Raw genomic sequence first — 23,830 nt, forward strand, 5'->3', positions numbered from 1 at the left:
GAAGAGTCCTAGACTCGTTGAAAGTTCTTAGGTTATTCCAACGTCTTTCCCACTTGAAATTCCTTTGAATTTGACTGGGTTTGGACTTGCTCTTTTATAGACTCTGAAATTAAACATAAAAATCTGCTCAGAAGTATCCAAAAGTAAATAGAAACTCAATTAAATAATGCACATTAATTCCTATGATTTCTATTCACATTTTATCATTTTAGTACAATAATAGAATATTTAGAGTGCACTTTCATACACTCATCATGGCAGACGATGGAAATGGTTTGTACTACAGAGGAGGAAGTGCTCGATTTGCTTGCTGGATAGGTTTGGTAGCAGTGCATCCGAGTCTGTGTTGGATGCTTGAGGGTTGTTGTCATTGGCTGAGGAAGAACAAGCAGGAAAGCTCGTGTGGAGGAGTTTTGTAGTAGTCTATCTTTCGGTGGTGGTGGTTTATGGTGGAGGGAGTCTGGCTCACGGTTGATCTACTCCGAGGGTGGTGCAAAGATGGCTTGTGGGGGTTGAAACATACGGGTTGGTTACGGCTTCGTGTGGGCTGGAGATGGAGGCTGGGGACTTTCGATGTAGCAGCAGTGCGCATTGGTCCCCTACGATGGTGGCAGAGTGGTATAGGGACAACGACGGACAGTGGTTGACAACTGTCTCAACGATGGTGTAACGTGCATGCGTTTAGTCAAGGTTTCGGTGATGGTGGTGTTGTGAGAATTGGTGGGGTTCACGTCATGTGGTGGTGGGAAGAAAAGAACAGAAAAAATGGTGATCTTGTTGCATGGTCAAGGCTTAAGGAGAAACTGGTAGCAAAACTGCTACGACTAATAGCAAAACTGCTGCGACTGGTAGCAACGGAAACATATAGGTAGTTTGGTAGAGGTGCACGGTTACCTTAGATTGGGAAAAAAATGAGGTTTTGATGAACATCTAAACTCATACGTGTATATATATATATATACCAACTGCCATAAACCCAAATGGGATAGAGACATTCATGCATGGGCTACAAGAGTGGTGTGAAGCGGGGGTTGGGGATTTTTAAAAGAAAATACAAAACTATTTGAACGTGGTGAGGGGCAACTAAAACTAGCTAGAATTTAAAAAAAAAAAAAAAAAGATCTCCCCACAAATACGAAGCTACAAAATACATATATATAATATAAATAAATAAATAAAACATGGGTTCTAGAATTTCAATGGGAAAGAGACTCTAGAGTCCGTTTGAAAATTATAACAAACATTTAAAAAAAATAAATCACAGGTTGGATTCTTAAAAAATAAATTAGACCCGTAATCTATATTTAAAAAAGTACTCGAAAACTCAACTAGTCTTTCCATACATATAAGTCCAAAAAAATACTTAGAAACCGGGTTTGGCTAGGTCCGAGTGTCAAATCCTCCCCCCATTACGAAAATTTCGTCCTCGAAATTTGTTGCACCTAAACTCAAGTCTTAAACACTTAATCCTTCGAACATATTTGCACACATTGTATCGCACTTTGAAAGATCCAAATTAGGTCTAAACTATAAACCTCAGAAACACAATTAAAAACCTAATAATAATTTTGAGCTGTCCACATAATCCATGAACCTCAATCAAAAAGCAAAATGAACTCTCGAACTAACATATCACCAAAACCACGCTTCCGCTGCACACTCTAATAACTTGTAGTCCTAAAAGCATTGTATCTCAATCAATTACATCTAAAAGGAACTAACCTCCACATAGGATTTACAAGCCTAATAATTCCTCTAAAACATCAATGTCACAAGTCTAAACCTCCAGTTCCTAACCAAAAACTCATTCCATGAAGTCAACCAGAGATCTAAACCTCTAAATATCATCTTTAAGAAATTTCACAAAATTCTCAAACCTACAGAATTTTTAAAGACTGTAGGATTTTAACCCTGGCGCTTGATCAAACTTATGTACACTTTCGAAATCTAAACCTTAAATTTCCACATAATCATTTCTTAGTCCTCAAGTGTCTATACCTCAAATCTGAAGTCACTACCTAAACCTACATATATCCAACACCTCATTTGTTACAGTCTGCAAAACCTCAAACCTATCTTTCCATTTAGCTTACGCACACCTTCAAAATTCTAAATCTCAAACCTTATCAAATTCGTCTTTAAAATATGTAGAAACCCTAAACCTCATATTTCCAAAACCTCAATCCATAAAGTTTGCAGAATCTCAAACCTCAAACTTTCACATATCGTCCTTTAGGCCTCGTTGTTTTTCGCAGATTAAATGATATAAGATGAGATTAGTTGAGAAAAAAAAATTGAAAATTGATTAAAATATTATTAGAATATTTTTTTAATATTATTTTTGTTTTGAGAATTGAAAAAGTTAAATTGTTTATTTTATTTTGTATGAAAATTTCGAAAAGTTGTAACGATTAGTGATAAGAGATGAAAAGTTTTGTAAAAGTGAGCGAGGACTTAGTCCTCAAATTTTTGTACCTCCAATTTGAATTACCTTCCTAACCCACAGATATTTAAACCTCATATATTATAGTCTGTTGAACCTCAAACTTGGCTTTCGATTAAGCTTAGGTATACCTTCAAACTCTAAACCCTAAATCTTATATAAATCATTTTCTAAAGTCTATGGAATAAGCCTACTGATTCTAAAACCTCAAATGTCATAAAAAATCATTTTTCAAAATCTACAACGCTAAAACCTCAGATTTTGTAGGCCACCTACCATGAGTCTGGAAATGCTTAAACCAAATATCTTCAAAATCATATCCTAGTGCCTACGAAGTTCTAAAACCTTAAATGTCATCAAACACATTATTATAGTATGCAGAATCTCAAACCTGTCACTGATACTAACTGTAACTCCCCGATCCCACACGGGTAGGAAAGTTACTTCCTATCACTTGAACTCACATTTCAACAATATAATTATAGACTCCAAATTCCCAATATCATATAGAAATTTTGATTCAAACTAATTTCATCAATATAACTAATTTTTCAAAATGTCAAGTCATCAATACACAATAAAATTTCTTAATAAAAATCGTCAATACTCATAATAACTTTCTATGCTTAATCTACTATACTTAAAATCTCCTCACCCATGCTCCATAATCTTGATTATCAACTGAAAGGTATTGTGGATATAAGGGGTGAGTTATCAACAACTTAGTAAGCAGAGAACATATACTATTATGTAAACAAGGGCATTTACAAAATTCAAAATGCAGAACAAAAAATTTTCTTTTAGAATGCAAAATCAAAACATTTTATCAAAAATATCAGAGTAAAACTTTCATAAAACTTTCATATTCAGAAATCTTTTAACATATCAAAATCTGAAACATCATCTTCATATCATGTCAGAGCATCATATCGGGATAGATACCATGTTTAATCCTCGTGGTAGGGTTATAAACTATCATTATACTCGTGGCTGGGCCATATACTATGTTTCACCCCGTGGTAGGATCATAAACCACCATTATACTCGTGATTACGCCGTATACCATGTTTTACCCTTGTGGTAGGGTTATAAACAACCATTATACCCGTGGCTGGGTCATATACCATGTTTCACCCCCGTGGTAGGGTTATAAACTACCATTATACCCGTGACTGGGCTGTATGCCACTATTATATCCATGGTAGTGCCGTAACGGAAAATGAACAGAATATCATCGGAACCGGATCATATTCAGAAACAAAATCAAAATTCAGAATCTCATGCCAAAGTTTTCAGATGCTACATCATATCAAAACCAAGTACTGAACAGTTTCAGATCATTTCACATATTCAAGAACAACAGAAACAAAACTTCTTCATTTAATCAAACCAAAACTTTTTGGCACTCATATTCGCTCTTTTTGCTTAGTTCATAACCAGAATGTACAAAATTAACTCATGTCTACACCAGTCATGACATAAAATAATTTCTCCTATATAAAATTTATGCATACTTAGAACAAACAACTGAGGTCGTTTTTAGATTTCTTTAAAAAAAAAACGTGCATTTTTTCAAAGTTAATCTCATTTCATTTCATTTATGCAAAGCTAGTATATGAACCCCGCTTACCTGGACTTTTTAGATTTTCAAGAATTTTCCTCAACAATGCCGAACAATTATAAATCGTCACCTATAAAATAATCACGTAATTTCCATAAATTTCCAGTTGAACACGTATTTTGATATTTAAACCTGAAAGGCTAAAATTAACCTATTTTAATTCCTCAATACCTAAAATTCTCAGAACCCTAAAATACCATTATTTCCCAAATCCATTAATATCCACTTAAATATTTATTGTAAAAATAACGTTTCTAGACTATTTTGAAAGAAAACTGAGCGCACTTAAAACATAAACTCCAGTACATAAACCAAACAGCCCAAACCCAAAAGTAATAATAAGGGCATAAACGTAATTATAAGTTCAAAACTCCCCCTTGCGAGAGACAAAAAATATTTCTATTTTGTAATCCAAACTTCATTGAGCAGAAAGGTGCACAGATCCTTACCGTGAGGCTACATGTGGATGCTGTCTAGGTGGATCTCGATGGTGGCACGGTTGGGTTCAACGGTGTTGGGACTTCAGAGAGAGAGAGAGAGAGAGCGGAGAACACGGTGAGAGAGATAAGCACCATGCATGACAAGACATTATGGACTGGGGTGGTAGGGTCGTCTAGGGCAGTGTCCAAAGGTGAAGGCTTGTCCTTCGGTGTCTTCTATTGCCAGTGGTGTCATTTGTGTTTGCGGCAACTGGTGGGGTGGTGACTTATAGGCGATGGGTTGGTTGAGAGAAAAAAATGTTCTGTTTTTGGACACCAAAAATAGGGGTGTTCCCGCTGCGACTTTTCGATGAGATCGGGATTGTGGCGCACAGTGGAAATGGTTTGTACTATGAAGGAGGAAGTGCTCGATTTGCTTGTTGGACAGGTTTGGTAACAGTGCATCCGAGGCTAAGGGTTGTTGTTGTTGGTTGAGGAAGAACAAGCAGAATGGCTATGTGGAGGACTTTTGCAGTGGGCTATCTTTTGGTGGTGGTGGTTCACGGTGGGGGCGGAAACGTACGGGTTGGTTACAGCTTCGTGTGGGCTGGAGATGGAGGCTGGGGGCTTTTGATGTAGCAGCAATGCGCATTGGTCCCCTGCGATGGTGGGTGAGTGGTACACGGATAGCGACAAACAGTGGTTGGCAATTGTCTCAATGATGGTGTAACGTGCATGCGTTTGATCAGGGTTTCGGTGATGGTGGTGTTGCAAGAATTGAAGGGGTTCGCGTCATGTGGTGGTGGGAAGAAAAGAAAAGAAAAATTGGTGGTCTTGTTGCATGGCTGAGGCTTAAGTTGAAACGGTTGTAACTGGTAGCAAAACTACAGTGACTGATAGTAAAGGAAATCGATAGATAGTTTGGTAGAGGTGCGACAACCCTAGATTGGGAAAAATAAATGAGGTTTTCATGAATGTCCAAACTCATGCGTGTATATATATATATATACCAACTGCTGTAAACCCTAATGGGATAGAGACGTGCATGCATGGGTTACGAGAGTGGTGCGAAGTGGGGGCTAGGCATTTTAAAAAAAAATACAAAACTATCTGAATGTGGTGAAGGGCAACTGAAACTAACTAGAATGTTTTTTTTTTAAAAGAAAGATCTCCCCACAAATACGAAGCTGCAAAATACATATATATATATATATAAATAAAACATGGGTTCTAGAATTTTAATGGGAAATGGACTCTAGAGTCCGTTTATAGAAAATAAATCATAGGTTGGATTCTTAAAAAATAAATTTGACCTGTAATGTATATTTAAAAAAACACTCGAAAACTCAACTAGTCTTTTCATACAAATAAATCCAAAAAAATATTTAGAAATCGGGCTTGGCTGGGTTCAGGTGTTACAGGCAAGCCCTCCAGGCTCCAGTAGAATTTGCAGTGTCATTCCATGCTATAGCTGTGTTCATATATCCCTTGTTGGAAATATTTTCAAAATAATTAATTATATATTATTTATTAATAATTTTTTTGGGTTGATTTTGGAAGTTTTTAATTATTTTGAAAATAGAATATATGGAAAGTTTAATTATAAGGTTTATAATACTTTGGCTTCGTTCATGTATCATGAGTCATTCACCGGTTTTGTGGTATTGATGTCCTTGGTTTACCCGAAGGGCTGGGGTTAGTCACCCCATGACAAGAGTGGTTTTTAATCTCTCCAATAGAATTTGCAGTTTCATTCCATACTATAGTTGTGTTCAGATATCCCTTGTTGGAAATATTTTCAAAATAATTAATTATATATTATATTTATTAATAATATTTTTAAGTTGATTTTGGAAGTTGTGAATTATTTTGAAAAGAGAATATATGGAAAGTTTAATTATAAGGTTTATAATAGTCTGGGTCCGTTCATGCATCATGAGTCATTCACTAGTTTAGTGGTATTGATGTCCTTGGTTTACTGAGAGGGCTAGGGTTAGTCACCGCATGACAAGAGTGGTTTTTAATTTCTCTCCACGCGTGCATGCATGAAGCACTGCAACACTTAGGAAAATAAAATTTCCAAAGCACGCCCCAAGTGACTCAAACTGGTGCCAACCAGCTGGAAGAGAAACAAGGTGACCATTGGACCAAGTTCAACTGTTGTGTTTTATGGCAACAGACACAATATATATATACCTATTTCGAACAATTTTCATAAAAATAAAAAGTAATCACTTTTCGTTCGGATCTTTTTGCCATCTATAAATAGACCTATTGGCCTGCCAATTGAGGATCCCAAAACTCAATTTCGAAATTCTCTCCCAAAATTTTCACTTCTTCAAAACTGGTTAGAATCGATTCATTCTCGAGAGAACAAATTTCTAATTTATTTGTTGAATAGAAAAATCTAAGGGTATTTGGGATCTAATTTCGTGTGTGCATAACGGAGTAAGACAAACAGACCTGTTCTGGGCTTCATTATATCATGGAAATAAATTCGCTTGTAACCTATGTACATACCGTTATTGGTGGAGGTGAATATTGTCTTAAGGAAAACGACATTGTAACGCACCTTGAAGCCAACTTTTCTATCACTATTTATTGTTTTGCAGCCTCTTTGTTCCAACATCCCTGACCTTGAAATATCAAATTTGACTTGTTGGCGTCCACTCACTTTTTCCCTGCTGACATATATATAAGGCATTTCTTGTTTTAATGTATTTAACTGTAACACCCGCGCCCAACCAAGTCTATTTAATATTTTTGGGCTGATATATGAAGAGTGTAACACCCGGGCCAGCCAAGCTACTTTACAAAAATTTTTGAGTTTTAGTTAAAATCATTTGGGATTACGAGTAAAATTTTTAGAAGAGAGTTTGAGCTTAAGATATTTTTGGCGGTGTATAATTTTTCTATAAGTTTGATAATTAGGTTTCAAAGTCTTTAATGGATCAAGTGGATGTTCATCAAAAAATTTATGGAATAATTATATTTATTTTAGGTTGATTAGAGACCCAAAACCTTGTGATTAAAACCATGCAATAATCTCGTTAAGAGCCCAGCCGTGAGATCGGGTCCAGAATTTATCGCACGGTGTCAAGCCATTTTTATTTCATGCATGTTCATCCCTTCCTTTTTAATTAGGTTTGTTCTACTTTCTACTTATAGCTTATATATAAGTTTAAGTTTTCTCAACCCTAGACTTATTTGCCACTGCTCTTCCTCTTCACGCTCTTAGCCTTCCATACTCATCTGAACCTCCACCCCCAATCTCAGTGCAAACCACAACCTTTTCTCAGAAAAACACCAAACTGAAGGGCTCGGTTTGCTTCCAGTAAACCGCCACCCCAAAGCTAATCTGCATGCTGCGACGCCGCCAAGTACCGTTCGCGTCTGCACCTCAACCTCTCTTAGTTCACCACCCCAACCGTGCTCAGCCAGACGAAGTTGCCACCAGCGCCCTTGAAGCCTCTGTTTCAAAAGCCTTGACTTCCACCATTTGTGACATCCGAAAAACACAATAGTCCAACCACCATAAGTCGCTACACTCACCCTCCACTGAGAGCTCCACCACGTGGTGATCCCACCTCACGAAAACCACCACTGCGAGCCACCCCTTCCACAGAAGACTCAACAGTTTTTCCCCTGTTTTAGCCACCCGAAACAGAGTTTCACCCACTGAACCCCTGCACTACACCGCACCACACCAGCCACTCCAAGCCATCACCACCTGCACGGAAGAGGACGCCGGACACCCACAGACCACCTCAGCCCATAACAACCCCCTCATGGTGAGTACCCCTCTCGGCTACTCTCTCCTTTCTCTCCGCTCTCTCTCTCTCGCACTCCCTCCTACTCATCTCTCTCTGTCTCTCTCTCGCTTTTGCCGCCTAGCGTAGGCAGCTTTGCCACCACACGCCCACCCCAGCTCAACAGCTGTGCCACCACTGTATTTCCAGTCCAGTCGTCGCACGCGGCCCCTAACTTCTCCTAGTGTAAGCCCTGCCGTAGTTACTTCTGTTATTTGTGTTTCTGTTTCTGTTCACTGCTAGTTTTCCCTCATAAGTTATATATATATATATATATGTATATATATGTAAATTGTTGACTAATAAATGAGTACTATTATCAGTTTACCCTTAGTGTATGTACTAGATATATGTTTTCAGATGAGTGATATTTTTGGATTTATGTTTAAATGGGTTTTGTTTGAAGTCTCATAAAATAATTATTTTTGTGTAAATAATATTTTAATAATCATTTTATTGAGTTTTGTAATTATTTTAATACTTGTTTGATTTAAATTTATTATTCGGTGCGAATTCGACTAAGTGGATACTGATGGTTTTAGAAAATGATGGTATTTTAGGAATTATGAGAATTTTAGATTTTGAGGATTTAAAATGGGTTCTTTTAGCATTTTAGGTTTAAATATCGAAATACGAGATTGAATAGAAATTTATGAAAATCTACGTGATTATTTTATAGGTGACGATTAATATTGTTCGGCACTTTTGAGGAAATTTTCGAAAAGCTAAGAAGTCCAGGTAAGCGGGGTTCCTATGCTAGATTTGCATAAAAATAAAATGGACTGAGGTTGATTTTTGAAAATAAACATGTTTTGTTATAAAAATATACTTGAACTACCTCAGTTATTTGTTATGCATTACTTATGAGATTCTGTTTAAGAATAAAGTATTTTCTGGCATGACTGGTGTAGACATTAGCTATTTTGAATTTTGCTTCTAAACTCTGAAAAAGAGAGCGAATATGAAAGTTTGTGCATAAAATAATGTTTTGTGATTTCAAACTCTGTTTTGTTCTGAAGATGGTCTGTACTCTGATATGATATGCTTTCTGAAAACTCTGTTCTGTTATGAAGGTGTTCCGTATTCTGATATGATGTGATTTCTGAAAAATTTTGGCATGACATTCTGAATTTGGATGTGGTTTGTGGATGGTGACCTATTTGACCTACCACAGGTGCTAATAGTGGCTTCTGTTTGGGTTGGTACTAACTGTTCTGTTTCTGGTGCACCCACTTTGGAAACAAAGTGGTTTTCTGGTGGTCTTTCCTGTGTGCACACTCGGGGGCTACGAGAATAAATAAGGGGAAGATTCACATTCTGTTTCTGCTCGGTTAGCTACCGGGGTTTGCACAACCCTACCACGGGGGTTAAACATGGTCTCTGTTGCGATATGATGCTCTGGTACGATGGTGGTCAATTATGCTATGCCAAAAGAATTTGAATAAGAATATTTTTAAACTTTCGCTCTGATATTTTTATAACATGTTCTGACTATGCATTCTGAAAATAAAGTGTTTTGTTCTGCATCATGAAATCTGTAAATGCTCATGTTTGCATACTAGTATATGTTCTCTGCTTACTGAGTTGTTGATAACTCACCCCTATCTCCATAATATGTTTTAGATATTTTTTTATGCAACAACTGGAAATCAAGAATAGGAAGTACTTGCAAGTTTGTTGATCATAGAAGACTAAGTGCCTTAGGGCACAATGACTGTTGGAGAGTCTTTTGGTAGTGTTAATATTGTATGTGACTTTGGTATTTTGAGTAATGGATATTTGTATTGAACAAATAGATTAATATGTTATGGAGACTTTAGTTTATTTTAAAATTATTATTTAGAAATAATTTTTAGGTGATGTGAGTTATCTCTCCGGACCTTCGGGGCCGGGGCGTTACAAAGAGCCCATTTGAGTTTTAACAAGTAATTTCAGAACAACTTATGGGATCAAAAATTTATTTTGGCAGAGTATGAATTTTTGATTGGGCTCAATGATTGGACAAAGGTCCAAATAATAAATCACGGACCAAGGAGGGGCCGGAATAATTAGAGCTTGGCCTAATAAAATTTTTCTAAACGTCGAAGACATTGTTAGATGAGAGATTTATTTTATTCATTTATGGCCTAAATTATTTATCGAGCTCGAGCCCGCACTCATTAACGTGTCCAATTTGTTTTAAGCACAACAAAATTATAATTTTAGAGTTCCCTTCGTGATAAAATTTCTTAAACCACTGCCTTCTATATATTTAGGCCAATGCACATAAATAAGTCGCACCTTCTACGTGAATTTCTATCAAGCACGACGAGACCAACACAACACTCAGTCCCACGTCCCCACGCGTCCAGGAAACAATAGCTAACATCCCACCGCATGCACATCTCTTTCCCTCTGCGTTCACGACAGTTGTCCCTATATACATACAACACGTACACGTTAGACCCCATCTTCTAAGCTAGGGTTGCCATCGCTTGGATTTTTCAGTGGAGACACTCTTTTACGTAGCCGCCAACAGAAGCACTAGTGCCCAGTTTATGTTCAGTAGTATTCTCCACACCTCACTTCCAGAATAAGACCACCGTGAACAACCCACCCCGCCCAGCAGCTCAGCCCGAAGCAACGAACGGGAGCTCCTTGCCAAGCTCCTCCACGCAGTCTCTTGCACCGTAGCACCACCACAGTTAAACCTAACTGCACCCAAGCCACCGTAAGCCTCTGTTTCCTGCACCAAAACACAGAGCACCCACTCTCCAGCGTGAGCCACTGCATACCACCGTCACCGAGAGCCTAACCACGTCGAAAAATGCCACCCTCGACCTCACGGAAGGCCCCTGTTTTTGCACCAAGAAACAGAGCACTTCCATAGCAGACCTTCCTTCCCAAGCCCGTGTCAGCCTCGTTCCTCGTAGGAAACGGCTACACCACACTACCACAACTCGGCCTTACTAAGCCCTGCACCTCCGTGCTGCACTGCCGCTGCCTCAAGCCACCGCCCTCCCTCTCGATAATATCTCTCCCTCATGTTGTGGTGGTCTCTCTTTCTCACTCTCCGTTCTCTCATCTCTTCCTCTGTCTCTGTCTCTCTCTGTCTCTCAATGCTCCTCCCTCAGATCATCACCGTGCCCAGCCCACACACGGGGCAACACCACCACAAGTCGTCAGTTGTTGTCCCCTATTTTAGACAGCCCAAAACAGAGCACATATGATCCATTGCACCTCCTCAAGTCACCATAGCCAACTACATCGCTATCCCTCCACCTCGCCTCTACCTCCACAGAAACCGCCACATGTGCCACCCCAGGTCCGTCGTCCTTCTCACGGTAAGCCATCAGCACCCTCTTTGTTTCTCGCTCTCTCGGCTTACTCTCTCCCTCCGTCCGCTCTCTCTTTCGCACATCACCCTCTCTCTCTCTTACTAGTGCTCAGCTTGCCATCGTGACCACCGCCGTTCACCGCACCCAGGCCGCCATCACACGAAGTCCTCTCGGTAAATACTTCCTCTCCTTACACAGTAAAGCTTATTTTAAACTGGGAATAGTGCCTTGCAGTTTTCTCCCATAAATGATAAAGCTTGGTACGTGGGAATAATTTTGATGAAATTACTTTCATGCCCTTTGAGTTATAAGCATTTTGTATTTTTATTTTTGGACGTAAATTGTAGCTTTGGCCTTAACTGGTTTGCTGATAATTTGTAAAATGTTTTAATTGGACCTAGTCTTGTTTTATTATAGTGCAAGAATTATATTTTAACAGGAATATTTTAGAATTAATGTATTAGTTGGAAGGAGTTAATTGATATCAATGAAAGTTAGGAAATAGAGATATTTTAGGGTTAAGAAAAATTTTAGGTTTTAAGGTATTAAAATAAGTATTTCAGGTGTACTTATGAAATAACTGATCAATTGTAAATTTATTAAAGTTACATGAATTTTCTATAGGTAGCGATTGGTATTCGTTTGACACTATTGTGAACATATTTTGAAAAGCTAAGAAGTTCAGGTAGGTGTGATTCATATACTAGTTTTGTACAAAAGAAATAAAATGAGGTTAACTTTAAAAATAAGTATGTTTGTTTTTGAAAAGAAATCTGAAAACAACCTCAGATGTTTATTCTGCATATGCATAAATTTTATAAAAGAGAAAGTATTTTCTGGTATGACTGATGAAGACATGAGCTAATTTTGTACATTATGTTTCTGAACTATGCAAAAAGAGTGAATATGAAATTTATGAAAATTTGTACAAGTGATGCGAAAATATTTTGAAACTGTTTTTGAATATGTGAAAAGATTTAAATTTGTTCAGTACTCTGTTTGGATATGTTATAGCATTTGAAAAGCTTCGCATGAGATTCTAATTCTATATTCTAATTAAGTTTAATTCTGATGTTCTACTCGGTTTCCGTTATGGCCGAACCACGGGTTATAATAGTGGATACACTCCAACCACGTGTTATAATAGTGGATAAGCCCAGCCACAAGTATACTAGTGGTTTATAATCCTACCACGTGGATTAAACATAGTATCTGTCCCGATGTGATGCTCTGATATGATGAAGATGAGGTCTCAAATTTTAATATGACAAATGATTTTGAATAAGAAAGTTATCTGAAAGCTTCGCTATGAAATTTTTGGTAACTTGTTCTGATTATGTATACTGAAAGTAAATATTTGTTCAGTATTTTGAATTCTAAAAATGTTCATGTTTACATACTAATATATGTTCTCTGCCTACTAAGTTGTTGATAATTAACTCCTCATCTCCATAATATTTTTCAGATAATTTTGATGCATTAGTTGAAAGTTAGGAATAGAGAGTACTTGCAAGTTTTGTTGATCATAGAAGATTAAGTGCCTTAGAGTACAAGTACTTTTTGGAGAGTTTTTTTGGTAGTATTGATATTTTATGTTACTTTGATATTTTGACTAATGAATATTTATAATTTTTGTTGAAATGTTAATGTATATTATTGAGGTGCTTCTGATGTGTCCTTATGTTGGAACATAGATATTTGTGTTAAACAAATAGGTTAATATGTTATGGAGATTCTGGGTTATTTTAAAAGTGTTATTGTAGATGATTTTAGGTGATATGGATTAACTTTCCGGACCCATGCCTGGACGGGGCGTTACACTAACACATTGCAGCTGCATGCATGAACACACATGAAACTCGATCGTTTCTCTAAACAATTCTGAGAAAAAAAAAACATGACGGGGTTGAAGACTTTTCCATGAGATAATGACCTGTAGGTACCAGAATCAACAATGATAAGGGTCCTAGCGGGGCTGTTATCAAGAACGGTCTCTACTACTTTCTGGATGCTACTAAAATTTGCGCAATCCTTCAAGTTGACTGTCAAAGACTCAAAACGAGGGACACTTTCTTGATGGATACGAGCCTAGACTTCCATATGTTCTTGTCACATTTGCTCTTAAGCTTCTTCCGATGATGGTGGCTCGATACAATATATGTGTTAGGCGAGACAAGAAATCCCCAACAGCTAGCAATCTGCTCAACAACCTTATTCAAAATAGCAAGATTGAAAATATCTCGAGAATTATTGGCATTGGTATTAGTAATGGAAGGAGGGACGGTATATAGAGAGATGAAGACAGTACTACTACATTGTATATATGTGGTGACGATCGAGGATGTCAAATACAACCAAACAGATATATAGAAAAATTCTATTTGGAGTCTTGAGTGAGACGGTATATGCAATCCCATTGATGAATGAGGATATATAAAAAAAAAATATATATCATTTTAAAAAGGATATTATTGTAATTTTAATTTTTTTTTAAATATAACTGTATAGACTTACATTAGCAATTCCCATTTGAGGACTGTATGTAAACTAACTCTAATATATATATCAATAATCATTCACCAAGAGATGAGATTTTTTTCTCCATTAATTTTTTACTGCCCCTGCAAGATAAAAACAAACCAATGATATTGCTTGAGAGTATTGGCATTAGATTGGTCATTTTATTTTTTAAAATTTGACTAATATGTAACTTTTTTTATTTTTAACTAATCACTCAAAATCTAAAGCCTACATTAGATTAGTCATATTCACACTGATTTCTATAAAAATAAAATATTATTATTTTTTATATAATTTCTTTAATTAATTTATTTTTTAATTACTTTTTTTTATTTTTATTTTTCATAATCTTCAATAACCTCTAATAATCATAATCATATTTATTTTCATTTTTACAATCCAATAATCTATAATATAAAAATTTCATATGTACCTAAAATGTAGAGACAGATTCAAAAGTCGACCTACTGATCAACTATGTTGATTTGGACCTAAAATTATTCTCTATTCATAGGCTAGTACGTATAAATAATGAGGAGTTGCGCGCACGCCGGGTCGAAAGCTTTCGACTCGGAACCAATTCAGAATGAACAATCAACGTACGTACTTGGACGGATCATCACGGCCTAAAAAGAAATAATTTTGCGCGTGTGAAAATTGGCTCGTCATGGACGCAAATTGACCCCAACGGTTGAATAATCCTCTTGCTGAAATAATTATAGTCGCTAGATGCTTTTTTGTCAATTTTTTGTATCGTTGTCATGTATTTTCCAAGTAAAAAATAAGTAATTTGCTGAGTTCTTCCAAGTCAACCAAGCTAGCTCAAGGAATCAGACCACCTCGCGCGCGCCCATATATGGCCAGCAGAATGCAACCCATTTTACTCGACATCACATGCAATTTGGTGACCAACACAAAATCCATCGTTACCTGCTCTTGCAACCACTATCATTGATCATTTCTTGCTCTTGATCTGCAATGGCTTCTATGATAACCAGCCAACCTCACTTTGTTTTGATACCACTCATGGCACAAGGCCACATGATACCCATGATAGACATGGCTAGGCACTTTGCAGAGCGTGGCGTGATTGTCAGCTTGGTCACTACCCCCTACAATGCCTCCAGATTCGAAACAGCCATTCATCGAGCAACAAAATCTGGCCTCCCGATTCTGCTTGTTCAACTGGAATTTCCATGCCAACAAGTGGGACTTCCTGCTGGGTACGAGAATCTTGACATCCTCCCATCACCAGACCTACTGACCAAGTTCTATGAAGGTCTGAACATGCTACAACAACCTTTAGAAAAGCACCTCCAAAATCAAAGGCACCCTCCAACTTGCATCATATCTGACAAGTGCCTCTCTTGGACATCCGAAACAGCTTAAAAGTTTAATATCCCAAGGCTTGTTTTCCACGGGATGGGCTGTTTCTCGCTTCTAAGCTCCCATAATATCAAATTTTACAATGCTCATCGTTCTATCAGTTCCGACTCGGAACCCTTTGTGATCCCAGGATTGCCCCAAAGAATTGAGATAACAAGAGCCCAGCTTCCAGGTTCATTATTTGCAATACTGCCCGGTATGGATGATGTCCGAGACAAGATGCAAGAGGCCGAGTCAACAGCTTATGGGGTTGTTGTGAATACTTTCAATGAATTGGAGCAGTGGATCATTGAGGAGTACGGGAAGGCCATCAAGAAGAAGGTGTGGTGCGTTGGTCCAGTTTCTTTATATAACAAAGAGAATTTGGACAAGTTCGAGAGAGGTGACAAACCCTTAATTAATGAGCAACAATGCTTGGGATGGCTTAACTCGATGGAACCAAGCTCTGTTATTTATGCTTGTTTGGGCAGTTTATGCCACTTGGTTCCCTCACAAATAATCGAGCTTGGGTTAGGTCTTGAGGCATCAAAACAACCATTTATTTGGGTGATTAAAACAGGCGAGAGATATCTAGAGTTGGAGGAGTGGCTGGAGAAGGAAAGATTTGAGGAAAGGAACAAAGGAAGGGGACTCCTGATCAAGGGATGGGCTCCCCAAGATTTCATTCTGTCTCATCCGGCAATCGGAGGTTTCATTACCCACTGCGGTTGGAACTCAACGATAGAAAGTGTGTGCCATGGAGTGCCAATGATCACTTGGCCTCTCTTTTCGGAGCAGTTCTTGAATGAAAAACTGGTGGTAGAAATTCTGAGGATTGGGATTCGAGTAGGGGTGGAGATCCCTGTCAGATGGGGGGAAGAAGAGAAAGTTGGGGTTTCGGTGAAGAAAGAAAAAGTGGAGAAGGCAATAGCATTGTTGATGGATGGGGGAGATGAAGGTGCAAGGAGAAGAAGGAAAGCAAGAGAGCTTGGAGAGATGGCAAGAAGGGCAGTGGAAAAAGGAGGATCCTCTCAATTGAACATGTCATCCCTTATCGAAGATATAGCCAAATTACCATCCGTTCAAGACAAGGAGTAGTATGTACATACGGTACTCCCTTGTAATAAAAAGGCAAATCATATATAGGATGTTATGTATTTAATTTGCCAATCAACAAATGTAAGTTATGAAGTTCTGGTCTTGTAGAGTAGATTATAATTAATTGTCATGAGATTATTATGTAGGGAGATCGATGGAATAAAAGAAGAGAAAATATACTTACAACCGTGAATTGCATAACCGTCGCGTAATCGCTTTGAAAAAAATGAATAAAATATGGGACCCACATGAAAATAATTAATTTTTTAATAGTGGACCCCACTCTTTTTCAAAGCGATTACGCGGCGGTTACGCACTTCACGGTTGTATGTAGAATTACTCATAAAAGAATGATCACTAGGGTTTTTTTTTATTGTTTTCAATTTGTCATGTATGTTTGAAATGAATAAATAAATATATATATATATATATATATATTATTTGTCTTGATCGGGTCGTTCATTAATGACTGCATGCTTAGATGAAACAATATTGTTAAGAATCTCACAAACATTGTTTAATTAGGACTTGAAGTCACACAACGTACGAGACAATAAAATACCTGAAATCCCACAAACATTGTTTAATTATACTTTTTTTACGTTGCTCCTAATTGTCATATTCTTTCATGCTTTTGTATTATAGCTGCCGCACGTGTGAAGTTATGAATATGTGGAAAGATGAGTAGTTTGGAATAAATAAGGATTGATATTTAGACAAGATACGCAGCCAGCGGACCTCAGATTTTCTACTCTCCATGCCTCACTCCCTCAGATTTTCTCTTAGGTTTCTCTCTCTCCCTCTACCTCTCCCTCTCCCTCTCCGGCCTCTCTCTCTCTCTCTCTCTCTCTCTCTCTCTCTCTCTCTGAGTCTCTCCCATTCACAGACCCCACCAGCGATCTCCGCTTGAGACCTATCATCAAAGACCCTAGCCACCGTAAACCGAACCATCCCAACGCAAACTACCCAGACCTCCCACACCCAAGGCCACAGCAACCACCAAGTGGCACGACCACCTGCACCCTTCAAACTCGCTGCCTCGCGAGACTATCTCCACATAAAACCAACGCCACAGATCGGCCATGAATCACCCACTTACACCACCCAGTCACGGCCTTGCACCACCACTACCAACCCTCCGTAAACCACCATAAAGCCTCTGCTTTTCCACATTCAAAACAGAGCACTGCTCTCTCATAACTCACCTCAGCCGCTGCCCCACGTCGGAACTACCCTGGTGAGCCTCTACTACTTAGACCTGCCCTTGTGAGCCTCACTCACCAACCCGAGTAACTCCACCATGAAGAGCTCAAACAACCATTGTTGTCGTCCAGTTGAGCATCACTGCGGGATTGAAGGCAACCATCGGCAGCAACTCCAGATTGTGGGAGATCGTCGGATTACAGTCCCCACCGTTCTATCGTACTCCGCCCCTCACCACGGTTGCACAGCCTAAGCCAACCCTCGGTTTCTCCCTCTATCTCGGTACAAATTGTTCTGTCTCTCTCTCTCTCTCGACGTTAGTTACACCTCAGTATGTGTATTTCATCTGGAATTTATTTCCTAGTTTTTTTATTTTACGCGTATATATGTTACTATAATTACAAAGACTGCCCTTAAGAAATAAAATAAAATAACCCACTTTGCCGTGTAGCTGTATTGATCAAGATGACTCTAACCTCTTTAGATGGGTTGAATTCACATGGACTTTTGTTCTAGTTGGGCTTATTCCAATTCCAACTTTAGTTAAAGGAGCTTAAATTAAATATCAAAAATATTATTTTCAAGCTGGGCTTATTTTACTTCGAGTAAACCTAGAAACTTTATTTTACAAAATAATTTAGAATTAATGAATTAGTTGCAGAAATTAAGTGGATATTGATGAATTTGGAAAGCGATGAGCCCATCATGAGGAGATGCCATCAGAAGCAGCTCGCCTACAGAAGCTTCCTGGACAACGGAAAACTTAAAAATATTGTTCGACCTTGGGAGAAGGGTAGGGCGATTCATGATAAAATTTCCATCGTACCCATTCGGTGAGAATTAGCGGGGTAAGTGTGGGGATGATTTTCCCCCTACCCAAGGCCAAGGAGGCCTAGCCAAGCTTGGTCCAGCATGAAAGGACATAGATCCAGCCCACTAAGAGGATCCCCTATACATGACTTTTGGGAGGAACGGTGCAGTAGAGGATGGAACTGGTCGAGACTCATTGGTCTGAGGTTCCTCAGATATTGTCCAGTCATCGAGTGTTTGCCCACAAAGCAGGTGCGACGTGCATAGGATCCTTGATTTACTGACAAAGAAAGAATGAATGGACCAGGGAAAAGCAGACCATGGGGAGAAGGTTGGAGAATCATGCCGCATTTAATGACCCTACCGCTCGAGTGGCACGCCACATTAATAGAATCTTTAGAGAACCACATCGCAAATATAAAACTGCCATTAACACAAAACTGGCATTAATCTATTTACAAAACTGCCATTACTGAAATACAAATATAAAAACCTGACACATCTTGAACAAATCTCCACATTGACAAGTCTTTTATCCTTGTAAAGTGATCTTCTTCTTCCTCTAAACTGTTCCTGCAAAGTAATCTGAGCTCTAATAGCTTCCTATATTAATCAAATTTAGGCAATGCCTAAACTTGATAGCTGGTAGGGATTTTGTCATCATATCAGAAAGGTTTTTCTCAATTGGATCCTTTTTCTACTTTAACCTCATCTATTACATCCCTCACAAAATGAAGTCGAATGTATATGTGTTTAGACCTTTTGTGGTATATTGAATTTTTGGCAAGATGTATAGTGCTTTGGTTATCACAATAACCCCTTTAAATATGCCTCAATACAAGAAAATGAGGCTTTTGCTACCAAAAAAATTTTAGGCGAGTGTTTATTTGACGTCACAGACCATTCGTTACCGTAGTCGCAATTTTGTAGTGGCAGAACTGGGATTCGCCATAAGAAATACCTTTTGCTATGAATTAGTCTCGTCACAAAAAACCAGTCCATGAAATGGGTTGACAGTGCAACTTAATTTCTTGTTGCGGCGACATTTTATCGCTACTTGTCAAATAGTCTCCTTGATTTTAGTTAGCCGACTTGTATGGAATGTAATTAAATGAACTATCATAGACTGAAGTAGCTATTCAGCAGATGAATAAGAAGTGGTGGGCTTTGAATACTTCCCGAACTAGTACTTATATCTTGTTTATTTTTCTATATATTAGTTTCCTTTATCTCTCTTTTTTTTTTCCCTAATTTCATCTGCTTTGTGCTACAGTTCTGTGCGAGAACATATGTCATAGAATCTCAATTGGTATGTACGCTTTTTATTCATTTCTATACAAAGGTGGCATGCACATACGTTAATTCACATACGTTAAGGCTATCACTTAGTGCAAAGTCACTTCATGAAGTTAGTCCTTTACACGAAACTAGTCCACAGAAAGTTGAGAGTTGTTTTATCTTTAGAGAAATCTGCTTACCTATGGGTGCTTTTCATTGTTTTCAAGACGCAGCACATGTGGGTGCCATTGGAGACTGATTTCATTTTTTCTAACCTTTAAGCACTAAGAGATCCTAGTAGTAAGTATTTTCTTACGTGCTTGACTTTGTCTTTTGGAAAAAAGTCCACTACTTATTAGTTTCATGAAAATCTAATGATTGAGTTAGTTTGGTAATATTATATTGGGTTGAAGCTAAAATTTTCTTGTAGGATTTTCTCAGCTAAGGTGGAATGTTATTGTTCATTGCTCTCAAATTTTATTTATGCAAACATAGATGACAATCTAGTGAAGTAAGCTCAGTTGAGAGGTATTTTCTGAAATGCCCTTGTTTATTTCACAAATCTGTAAGGGAGGTTTAATAATCTGTAAAATGAGCTTATTTCACCCCAGTTTATAAATATATTTTGATGAGCTTATTTCAACCTGTCTACAACCACAAACCAAACATGAATGATTTGCAAAAGCTTTTCTGTTGCCATTCAAATTTCACAATAAAATTTTATCCACCTGGGTCTACCAACATGGCTTTTAGTTATTATTTTTTATTCGAAATTTTATTTATGCTGCATGGAGCTTTATCACAAAGAAAGAAAGTGGACTTTTTGGATGGCCTTGGTTGTGTGGACCATGTAGAAAGTAAAATAGTAATACTCAAACAGGCATTTTATCCCATTTCTTTAACTTTTATGTGGTGGTGATTAAAGTTTAAGCCTGTAGAAATGTTGCAACTTCATGTATGATGAATTTTTCACATAAAAAGGCACGATGATCACCCTATTCTCTAAGTATTTTCACATGGCAATTCCGTTTTTCAGAGGTTGCATATAGAATCAATTTCCAATCAATTGCAAGTTCCATTTGCCATGAGAGGAACAAGAAGAGGAATTGGTGTACATGCCCGAATGACAGAAACTCGGATACGCGCAAATCAAGGGAACACATGGAGTGGTTCAACTCCTCAATCGCAACCTAGTAGGTGGACACGAAGGGTTGAGCATCCTGAATCATCTGATGACTCAACACAGCCCCCAGAGATAGTTTTGGGTACTGAGTTTCTTGAAATTAGCAATGGTCCAGAGACAAGGCTTGAGAACAATGGTAATAAGTATAGACTAATGTGGGAATTACAAAGAATTTAATATTCATTGCTCATGGATTTGTCTACAATATCTATTGATGTATGAATTGGTTGGACAATGATTAATGTTGGAATTCAAACTGTCCATTTATTATCTACTCTATTCAACTAGGAATGTTGCTGTCAATAGAGATTCCCCACTCACTTAACACTTATGGAATGTTAATAAAAATTGTAAAGACAAACCTAATTAATAAGGAAACACTCACGGTTTGGCTCCTCCATTGTGCAGTTTGTTTAGTGATTCTTATTTATTAATCATTTATGTCAACATGTTAATGGTAGGGAAACAAACAATGTCGAGGTGTCGTGGACTAGCTGGGTGCACTGAGTTTATGAAGCTTCGTCAGCATGGTCTTATTCCTTTGAAAATTAATGATGGTGAGAGGGCACCAACATATGAAAATGCGGTGTTCTTTACAACAAGGGTAACATGGATTATTAAGCATCATGCAACCCTGGTTCAAAATAGTTGGGATGTTGTTGATGCACAAGAGAAAGAGGAGCTGATCAATCGTGTCAGGGTATTGAGTTGCTTTGATCATAATATACTTGCTACAGATCCTTTGAATATATTTCATAAGATTATGTCAATGGAATGGTTCTGATTTTTGGTTTAATATTTGTAACACCCAGCCCATTTTCAGGCCCAGGCCCGTGAAACACCTCCAGTTTTGACGTCGCGTAGAATCCCGTCCACCTTCCTTTTTCATGCATGCCGTTCAGCCCTCTTCTCTCTAGGTTTTTCTCTTTACTTCTTATAGCTTACTTATTTATGTTATCCTTCTTGACCTAGTTTCAGTGCCGCTACTTTATCTTCATGCTCGCAGCAGCTCAACTATCTGTGTCTCAACCTCTCACTGTGAACCTCAGCCAGACCGCATCACGCGCACCAGCCATCACTCCCCCGTAAGCTCCAAACCAGTGAACTGCCACCTTCTAGCTGAGACACGTTCTGAAGCCACACCAGACGAAACTCACGCCGGTACCTAGGTCGTTCGGAGTCCATCACCCCAGCCGCACGCCACCTCAGTCTCACGGTGCTACCACCCAACGCACGTAGCCCCGGTTTCAAGCCCCGAAATACTCTATTTTTGTTGTAAAAAACAGAGCATCGTCCAAGCCGCTGCGATCACCCTCCATCGTGAACTCCTTCGTGCTGTGCCTCCACAGAAACTGCCGGCGAGGACTTCCTATCATCCCAGACCACCGCACGCCGCCTCTAGCCCTCGGTAAGCTCACGCCATTTTTTTCGGTTGGAGTTCCTTTTCTCTCGGTCTCTCCCCGTCCTCTCACCGTGTGTCTCTCTCTCTCATTTCTTTCTCTTGCTCTCGCAGCTAGTGACCAAGCACCACCCTCATCCACCATAGCCAGCCCCAGCTCCACGCCGTCGTGCTTCCCCACCTCTCCGTAAGTGCTTCCACCGCGCTGTGTGAAGTATTTTTCTGTGTACATGCATATACATATATGCGGAGATATATATATATATATACGTAAATCCATTTTTCTGGTGTGTATATATATATATGTATATATATATATGCGGATGTATATGTAAATTATGTTAACTTAACAATAGGAAATAATATCGTTTTGTTTTTATTTTTCCTTCCTCTTATAGTACGCCTCCAAGGTTAGTGTTTAGGGTGTTAGCTTAATTAAGTTTATGTTATGTACTTCAGATTTGAAATCATGAGTATATCGCGTGGGTTGTAAAGTATGTTTAATTAGGCGTAGACGTATGGATTTATTTGTTTAATGGACAATTTTTTTTAAAGGGCTAATATTTTATTGGAATAGTTAGTAAGTAGACTGATAAGTAACACTTAAAAGAATATTTTAAAATACTCTTTTAAATTATCCTTTTAAAAGAATATCTTTGTTTTATTATTATTTAAACAAAAGTATGAATTTCTAATTATAATGAATTTATTATAGTTATGTCACTTTGTATTATAAATTATAGTAAGATCTTTTTCGTAAATAAGTTAGAATTAAATGTTTAGTCGAAGTGGGATATTGATGAGTTTAGAAAGTGATGTTGGTATTTTGAGAATAATGAGAATTTTGAGTTTGAGGAATTAAAAATGGACTATTTTAGAAGTTGTAGGCTTGAATATCGAAATACGAGATTGATTGGAGACTTATGAAAATTTACGTGATTATCTTATTGGTGACGATTAATTTTGTTCGGCATTGTTGAGGAAATTTTCGAAAAACTAGGGTAGGTTTGGGGGGTGAGATGAGAATTTTGTGTTTTGTTTTAAAGTTTAAAATATTAAGTTTTAATATTATTATTATTTTGGGATTTGAAAAATATGTATTGAGATTTGAAAAAGTTGAATTGTTTATTATATTTTGTATGGGGATTTGAAAAAGGTGTAATGATGAGATGAGATGAGATGAGAATTTTGTATTTTGGTTTTGGCCCCAAACCTGCCCTAAGAAGCCCAGGTAAGCGGGGTTCCTATGCTAGATTTGCATAAAAAGAAATGAACTGAGGTTGGTTTGTAAAAATGTGCATGTTGTATTAAAAAGAAAAAGTGAAAAACAACCTCAGTATATGTTTTGCATTCCCTCATGAGATA

At 37.9% G+C, this 23,830-nt stretch overlaps 1 pseudogene; it reads left to right on the forward strand.

Moving 5' to 3' along the window:
* Positions 1-15,038: 15,038 nt before the first annotated feature.
* On the forward strand, positions 15,039-16,653 carry LOC118348059 (annotated as a pseudogene).
* The last annotated feature ends 7,177 nt before the right edge of the window (positions 16,654-23,830 follow it).

Source organism: Juglans regia, chromosome 3 (genome assembly GCF_001411555.2).
Source record: "Juglans regia cultivar Chandler chromosome 3, Walnut 2.0, whole genome shotgun sequence".
Classification (NCBI taxonomy): domain Eukaryota; kingdom Viridiplantae; phylum Streptophyta; class Magnoliopsida; order Fagales; family Juglandaceae; genus Juglans; species Juglans regia.